The sequence below is a fragment of the Fukomys damarensis genome, unplaced genomic scaffold (genome assembly GCF_012274545.1).
Source record: "Fukomys damarensis isolate Sample0158 unplaced genomic scaffold, DMR_v1.0_HiC HiC_scaffold_9, whole genome shotgun sequence".
Taxonomy (NCBI): Eukaryota; Metazoa; Chordata; class Mammalia; order Rodentia; family Bathyergidae; genus Fukomys; species Fukomys damarensis.
Genome location: NW_022900921.1, coordinates 2895780 through 2904108, shown reverse-complemented (window position 1 = coordinate 2904108; position 8329 = coordinate 2895780). Strand labels below are relative to the sequence as shown.

Sequence of the window (8329 nt, the reverse complement as noted above, 5' to 3'; positions counted from 1 at the left end):
GGGCCAAGGTCATTTTAAACATCTTGGACTAAAAATGTTTCTGATTGTCAAATGTGAAAAGGGATGGAGCTGGCAAAGAAAATATTTTAGAAAAAAAATTACAGAATAGAGGAAAAGGAACACTAATCTGCACACTTAGAAAAATACTTCTGAAGCTTATTAGAGTCAACATTTTTAATTAAATAATTTGGCATCTTCAACATGATGCAGGGAAAAATCATTTCTGAAATAGAAACAATATTATAAGGAGATCCTTGGAAAAGGAGATTTAAGACGATACAGAAAGGAGGATGGAGAAAATAAAGATTTCACAGAAGTGTTTGCATAGAAACAAAAATTTCTGTGACAGTTAAGTTTTATAGGCCGTCAATAAATGGTAGAGTTGATCCCTGGGCACAAAGTCAAACATGAAGTTTTTACTGGAATGCAAGGAAAATGTCAGATAGACATAGAGTTATGTGTATGCGAGTCATTGAAACAAAAAGATACTGTTCCAGTAAATTCCTGTATACCTGACCTAAAGACTTTTAGTTCCTGAGAGCATCTGGTCCTTGGCTCTACCAAAAATTACTGACTTCTGTGTATAAATGGAATACATTATTTAATGCGTATATAGTTCTGTTTTTCAAATATATGCAGATGCCCTTTTGATTAACACTGTAGTGAATTCACAGTAGCTTTCGGCCAAAAGGTCTCAATTATCCTTATTATTGTTTTTTGTTGTTTTACTTTTTGATATCGGGGATTGAACTGGGGACCTTGTGCTTGTGAGGCCAGCAGCAGCACCACTGAACTAAATCCCCAGCCTTGTGCTCAGTTATTGTATGATATATTATTTTAAGAAACATTAAAAAGACATCTTCTTGCTAGGCACAGTGGCACATACCTGTAATCCAGCACTTGGAGAAGGGTGAGGCAGGAGGCTGGTGAGTTTGAGCCCAGCCCAGAATAACCATGATGATCCTGTCTAAAGAAACAAACAACCATAAAAGAATATTCTTGGCTGTTGGGTAGTGCTTGCCTAACATTCACCAAGCATGAGAGATCCCTAGTACAAGGAGAGAGGGGAAATAGAGGAGAAGAGAGAGGAAATAGAAGAAAAGAAAAGAAAAGAAAAAAGGATGTTCCTGCTAGGAATAGTTAGAAATTACTTACAGGCCATACGCTCACAATGACAGTAAGCCTAACCAAAAGGAAAATTTGAAGATCATTGTCTGTTACATTTGTGACTTGCATTATTTAATGCATATATAGTTCCCCTTTACCAAACTCAATATTTTCCAGTACTTGGTGTGTGTGAGTGTGTGTGTGTGTGTGTGTGTGTGTATGGGGTCCCTAATTCTACATGCTTAGCTTTTGAAACAACATGCCTTCAGAACTTGTATCCTGCCTATTTCATGCAGATCATAGGATTTAATATATTTTTTAGAACTGGTCTGTATCATCTTACATCATTATAGTTCAGTGAGAAATAATATTGAATAAAGCTCATGAAAAAACCACTAGCAATGGCAAATAACTGGCATTCTGCGAATAATTAATGAATGAACTAAAAACTTCATGATCAATTAGCATATTGTGTAGTATTGATGCTATGGAGAAGTGAAAAATGTATAGATAAAGGGAAGTAGGGTAAAGAAATAAAGAAGTGTATTTCTGGTATTTAATGCATGATAATCAATTTTATAATGATCGTTGAGGCAGTAGTAGACTTGATCAAATAGGGAAGAAAGAGGAAATACGTATTTTCTTTGAGATAATTATTAATGTATTGGTATGAAAACTAATATTTAAACCCAGTATTTCTCAGCCATTTTTTTCCCTACTGTCATCCTCCAAGGAGCCTTTTTACGTCTTTCCGTCTGACTTTCTTTTCTTTTCTTTTGTACCGGGGATTGAACTCGGGTCCTTGTACTTGCAAGGCAGGAGGCGTAAACACTGAGCTAAACCCCTGGCTCTACATTCATTTTTCTTATTCCTCATTTCCCTACCTATTTGCTTCATTTATCATCAGCTTTTTCTCCCTCCCTGCTCTCTCAAGAACCATTTTGCCTCCCTAGAAGCCACCTCACCCACCTTAAGAATGCATGATTTAGCTCTGTTTTACTAGTCAATTGTGCAAGTTCACATGGTTTTCTGAGGTGTGGTGTCTGTGAAAAGGGGTTGTCTATTCCAGAATGTTTATTTTCTTTTAGGATTCTTTGAATATGTCAAATAAAAAACATGCAGAGCAGATAAGCTGACATAAACTATATAAATAGCATTTCTCTGGGGTTTCAGTATAGTTTGTGGTTCTTTGCTAACACATTTACCAGTGTTTAAAATCAATGTTATGCTGAACATGGTAGCTTAATACTAACAAAAGTTTTGATGTAGCAGCATAGGTAATTTTTGTGAATGCTGTTGGTGCTTACCGCTGTTAATGATTTGGCTTAGATATGTCCTTAAGTTATTTTTTAATAAAAAGAGGCACCTTGATGCAATGGAAAGCATGTTGGATTAGATATGAGAAAATTTGGGTTCTATTATAATGAACTGATCATTCTGAACAAGTTGAATACTGAGCGCAAGTGAATTTCAGTGAAGATAGGAATACTGAAAAGACAAAAGATCCAGCCAGTCTGTCCAAAGCAGTAACATTAGGTAGGTTTTTCTCTATTTCTTTCATTTCTTTGACTTGATGAAGTGAACACATTTGAGATGATTTATTATTTAAAATGATTTGCTTATTAAAGGATTTGTTAGTTTGAATTTGTTTGCATATTCTGCTAGTGTGTTTCAAATACAGTTAATTTGTTGGGCAGCTTTTTGTAATAAGTTTATTAGTTGGTTTCATGTATTTGGAGATTAGAATGTACAGCTTCTTTCTGTTATTAGATACAGAGAATCAGGGCTTCATCAGTAGTGACTTTCCATTTCGGGGATGTACCCTTAATAAACAAACATGCCTTGCTTGATGACTTTTGACCAGCATTTCTTTTTATTGCTTTGAACTATAACTGTAGGGATGTCTGTTCTAAACCAAACAGCTTTGCAAAAATTACCATTTTAAATATAAGTCTGTGTTACTTTTATCTCTATTTTAGCAATTCCAGTCTCCTTTCGGCATATCCGAGAGCCTAAGCCCCTCCAGTAATGAGCCTTTCCAGAGTCTACACTTTCCGGGCTCCATTTAATAATACCTGGGCTGCCTCTTCTCTGTACCATTTAGAATGCCTTCCCTTTTGTGCTCACTTTATTCCCACTTTCTCCACCTTTTCTTTTTCACTGAAGTGCCATAATTTCTTTGTCCTTTGAGTAAGGAATGTTTATTTTTCCATAATGCACCAACTCTGGCTTTAGTGACTTGGTCCATCATTGTTGCCTGCAGCCTGTTTTCTTTGGGGGCTTGTGACAGTGTATTACACCTTGTTATTTTTTTATTGTTGGTAAACCTGAACCAGATAGTTCCCTAGTATTCTTTTAAGACTTTACGCACCTCGCTCACAGTCTCTCTTCGCTGATCACTTTGAGTCGTCATCATCATGTTGGACAACTCACACATTTTATACTGGCCTTCCAGTTCCTTCTTTTATCTCCTATCCTTGGTGTATTTCTTTGGTTATACTTTCAGCCTGATCATTAGTTAACTGAATCTGCTCACTCTGAGATTTTCCATTCTGACTAACTTAACACTCTTATTCAGACTTACTCCATTTAGCAATAATCACGCCTCGGATAAACCTCATTGGCTATGATACTGCCACTGCACAAAGCTCAAACTTAACTCTTTTGAAACAAACAAACAAATGAAGTCTTGTTAAGTTGCCCAGACTAGGCTTGAACTTCTGCCTCATTCTTCCAGGGTGTGGGAATCATAGGTGTGCACCACCACACCCAGCTTCAGATTTGTCCTTTAACTTCATTGAGACCACTCTGTGTCTTTTTACCTTTCTGGCCACATTTTCTCAGCTAGTAAGTCTTGTTCTTTCATTGTAATCACTCAGAAAGTATCCTATTGAATTCATTATCTACCTTTGTCCCTTCTACAGTGAGAATCTTCTATAGTAGTACAGAAAAGATCCTGTTCTACATTTAAAATTTTCAATTCAGCTGGGTGCACGGTGTGGCTTCAGTTTACTGTCTACTTTTCTTAGGTTAGCACTTTACCCATTTTCTTTGATGGCTTTGATAGGTTTTCTGTTTGTTTTCTTTCTTTTTTTCTTTTCTTGATGGCACTGGGGATTGAACCCAAAACCTTCATACTGAGATACATCCCCAACTCTTTAAAAAAATTTTTTTTTTATTATTTTGAGAAGGGTTTCACTAAGTCATTAAGGCTCGTCCAAGCTGGCCTCAAACTTGCCATCCTCCTGCTTCAGCCTCCCAGAGTTGCTGGAATTATAGGCATGTGCCAACATGCCCCCTGTACCCAAGTTTGGCCCACACACCTCACATATGCTTATAAATATGCTTGACTTCTACTTTTTGGAAAAATACAAAGGATTAAATGTAAATGCCCAATTTCATTTCTTTAATCTTCAAATGCATCTTCACTGATTGTTACTTGTAGGTAATTTTTCTTGCCTCATTAAGTATGTTCTGCATTTCATTGTTTCCCTGGATTTTTTTTTTTTTTTGTCCTTACCAGAGATGGAACTCAGGACCTTGCACTTGTGAGGCAGGCAGCGGAACCACTGAGCTAAATCCTTAGCCCTCTCTAGAATTTTAATTCAATAGTTCTCTCTGGTTATCTTTAACTTTTACTGATTCCTTCTCAGCTTAGAAATACATACCTTAAGTATATACCTTTGTCCTTTATATATTCCTTTATATTTTATGTACACATATATTTGTCCTTTAAGAGAAAAGCCTCTTAACAGCAACCCCTCATCTGCCCGTCTAGGGTGGCCATGCATGTTAGCTGTCCAGATAATCCCAGTTTCTCCCTAAATTTTAGGGCTCACTTTTACTTTTTAGAACTGTGCTGTTTCCATGTTCAGTTATATGGTCAGGCTATCCCTGTGTTTCTCCGTTTCACAGGGTCTCCTAGAACATCATACATTTGCGATCTTATTTTTTCAACTCTTTTTCATACCTTCCCCTCTCTCTCCAGTGACACTCTTCTAGCAAGAGTGTCAAAACCACCAAATGACTAAATTTCAGAGACATTTTTAATATTTATATTTGGCCTTTCTGCAATATTTGGTACTATGCGCTATTACTTTCTTTTCCCTTGGTTTCCCTGACTTGTAATGGCATTTTACCATGACTTTTCTTTCCCTCTCTGGTGGTCTGTCTTTACTGATTTTCCCTGGCTTCTTCACTTGCATTCTCTGTGTCTTTAAAATATTGATATGTCAGCTGGGCATAGTGCTCCATATCTGTAATTGCAGTACGCTGGGACTCTGAGGCAGGAAGATCACACATTGGAACCCTGCCTGGGCAATTTAAAGAGAGCCTGTCTCAAAATATAAAAGGGCTAGGGATATAGTTCAGTGCAAAGGCCCTGGCTTCTGTCACTAGTAACACTCACACAGAGAACATTGGTTCTTCACTTTCGAGGTTCTTTTTTTATTTTTTGGTACTGGGGATTGAATTTGGGTCCTTGTGCGTGCAAGGCAGGTGGGTGGCACCACTGAGCTATATCCCTGGTCCCTTTTCACTTCCTTTTTATGTTCTGCCTTTCTAAAGTGTACAGTTCAGTGGACCTTAAAGTACTATATATTTGGCATATATTAATGTGTCCATCACCAGTGTCTAATTCTAGAACATTTAGTCACCCCCAAAAGAAACCCTATACACACAGCATTCTCACTGTAGATTTGCCTGTTCTGGATTGGTTGGAGCAATGGAATAGTGTAATCTTTGGCCTTTTGTGTTTGTCTTCTTTTATTTTGTACAGTGTTTTCAAGGTTCCCCACCATTATATGTAGCGTGTGTCCTTTTTATGGCCCAATAGTCCATTGTGTGGATAGCCTGCGTTTTGTTTAATCATTCATCAGTTGATGAAAATACCTTTTAACTTTTTTAAGTGTGTGTGTGTGTGTGTGTGTGTGTGTGTTTTCAGGTCGTGCAATATGATGGGTCAGTCAATTCACTCATGAAATAGTGCCTATAGTATTAACTTTATTTGGGGTTTATGGTTTCACTCATTTATTGTGTTTAGGACTGAGGATTCAGAGATATACTCTGCCCTTGAGGAGCTTTATTTCTGATGGAAGGAACAGGCATGTAAATCAATAAATTACCAAGCAGTGTGGGGAAAAATATAATTAGAATTATATCTAAGGTAAATGTAATCCCACAATTGAGCAACTAACTGTGCTTAGATGAATTAGGCAAAACTTCCTAGAAGAGTGACATTTCAACTGAATGTTTAAGACAGAGTAGGCATTTGCCAAGCAGGTTACAAATGTTTTTGGTAGAAGAAATAGCTGACAAAGGAATGGAACTATGAAATAGCTTGTTTTGAAATGGCATGTTTTGGTAGCTTCGAGATCACTGTGGTGTCATCCTGGGTCTAATGAAGTGACCCTGGAAGGGCAGATCTGGTTCAAACTGATGAGCTTAATGTCTAAGAGGTGAAATTTGGATTTTCTTCTTTGGGTGTTTTGGAGACCAAAGGGATTTGGATAAACAAGATGGCATCATTGTTGCTCAGAGATCTTACTTGTACCTTCTACCTCAAATTCTTGGTCTTCGGTATATACACGTGTTCAATACGTTCTTAATAACAAAATATCTGTCAGTCTCACAATTCCTTTTGTTTTCTTTTAACTATTTTTCTGCTCTTCCTCACACTTCAGTCCTCTGCAGTCTGACATCTGTTCACTTCTGTTCACCTTAGAACTGTGCTTGCCATGGTGACCAATGACTTGTTTCTAAAACTAGCGGATGCTTTTTAGTAGCTGCCATGATATTTCTTCTTTTTCTCTAAAATGTTCTTCTTTACTGGTTCCCATAAGACCCCATTCCTGATTTTGATCCTATTTTGGTCTTTTCTTTTATAGTTTATTTTGCATAACATGAAAGATAGTCCTGTAAAAACAGTTTAAAGTGATGCAAATCAGTGTAGGCTAAGGGTGCATCTTCGGTTTAGCTTGGATGTTTAGGGTAGGATCTAATCATTATCTCACACACGTGATTGCTGAGGATTAGAGAGAAGGCTAAAATTGTTTTGACAAGACTTTGGAATGAAGATATTTTATATTTTATGTTGGAGTGAAGATAGCTAGTTTTACATTAATAGCTCCTGGCATATCATATCTCTTATTTTTAACAACTGCCCTGTTGTCAGTTGCTTGCTCTTTTTATTTTTCTTCCCTACCTCACCCACTATATTAATTTTTAAAATTATGAAATGCAATGCATATAAAAAGTATATAAAATAAATAGGATTTTTTAAAATGTATACTGTAAAGTGAGGATCCGTCTAAGCACTGTCTAGCTAAAGCATAGAATATAGTCATTGTTTCAGTGCATCTGGTATGTTCCTTCCTGGGCATCCTCTCCCTTTATCCCCTATACCCCCCAAAACTATTAGAAGTGACCACTCTGCAGAATTTTAGGCCTGTCATTCTCTTTGCTCTTTGAGTTTTTAAAAATTATTTATTTATGATACCAGCGACTGAACTCAGGTCCTTGTGCTTGTGAAACAAGTGGTGAACCACTGCGCTAACTCACTGGCCTGTTTTTTATTTTTAAAAACTATATCTATGTCCCTAGATAGAACTTTATCTGTTTTTAACCTTTATATAAATGGGAAAATACAGTAGCGATTTATGTGTATATCTTTATTTTGTCCATGGTCTATCCCTGCTTTTGCCTGTAGTTGAAGTTCATTCATTGTTTGTCACGTAGTATTTAGTAATCTGAAAATATTATAATATATTTACCCATTCTGGTGTTGGTGGACAGTAGAATTGTTTTCAGGTTTTAGCTATTAAGGATGGGGCTACTATGAACATTTTCTATTATGGTAAACTTTGGGGAGTAGAATTGCTGGAGTCAACTTCATTTTTACTTGATTCTAAGGTAAGGTTTTCTAAGGTAATTTTACTAATTTTTATTAATACCAGCACTATCTATGACTTTCCACTATGCTTGGTTGTTTATCACTTTTGTTTTTTGCTGTACCGGTATCAAACTTAGGACCTTGCACAGCAGGTGTGATGCCACTGAGCTACATCCCTAGCTATTTATCACTTTTTAAAAACTTGTGCGCTGGGGTTAATTCGGTGTTTTTGGTGCGTGCTTCACAAGCACAAGGACCTGAGTTTGATTCCCAATACCAAAAAACAGACAAACAAAAAAAAAAAGCCCAGAGAAACAAAAACAAAACTTGTTC

The 8329-nt window shown here is 36.8% G+C and overlaps 1 pseudogene; it reads right to left on the bottom strand.

Moving 5' to 3' along the window:
• Positions 1-3630: 3630 nt before the first annotated feature.
• Positions 3631-3757, bottom strand: LOC117285417 (annotated as a pseudogene).
• Positions 3758-8329: the final 4572 nt, after the last annotated feature.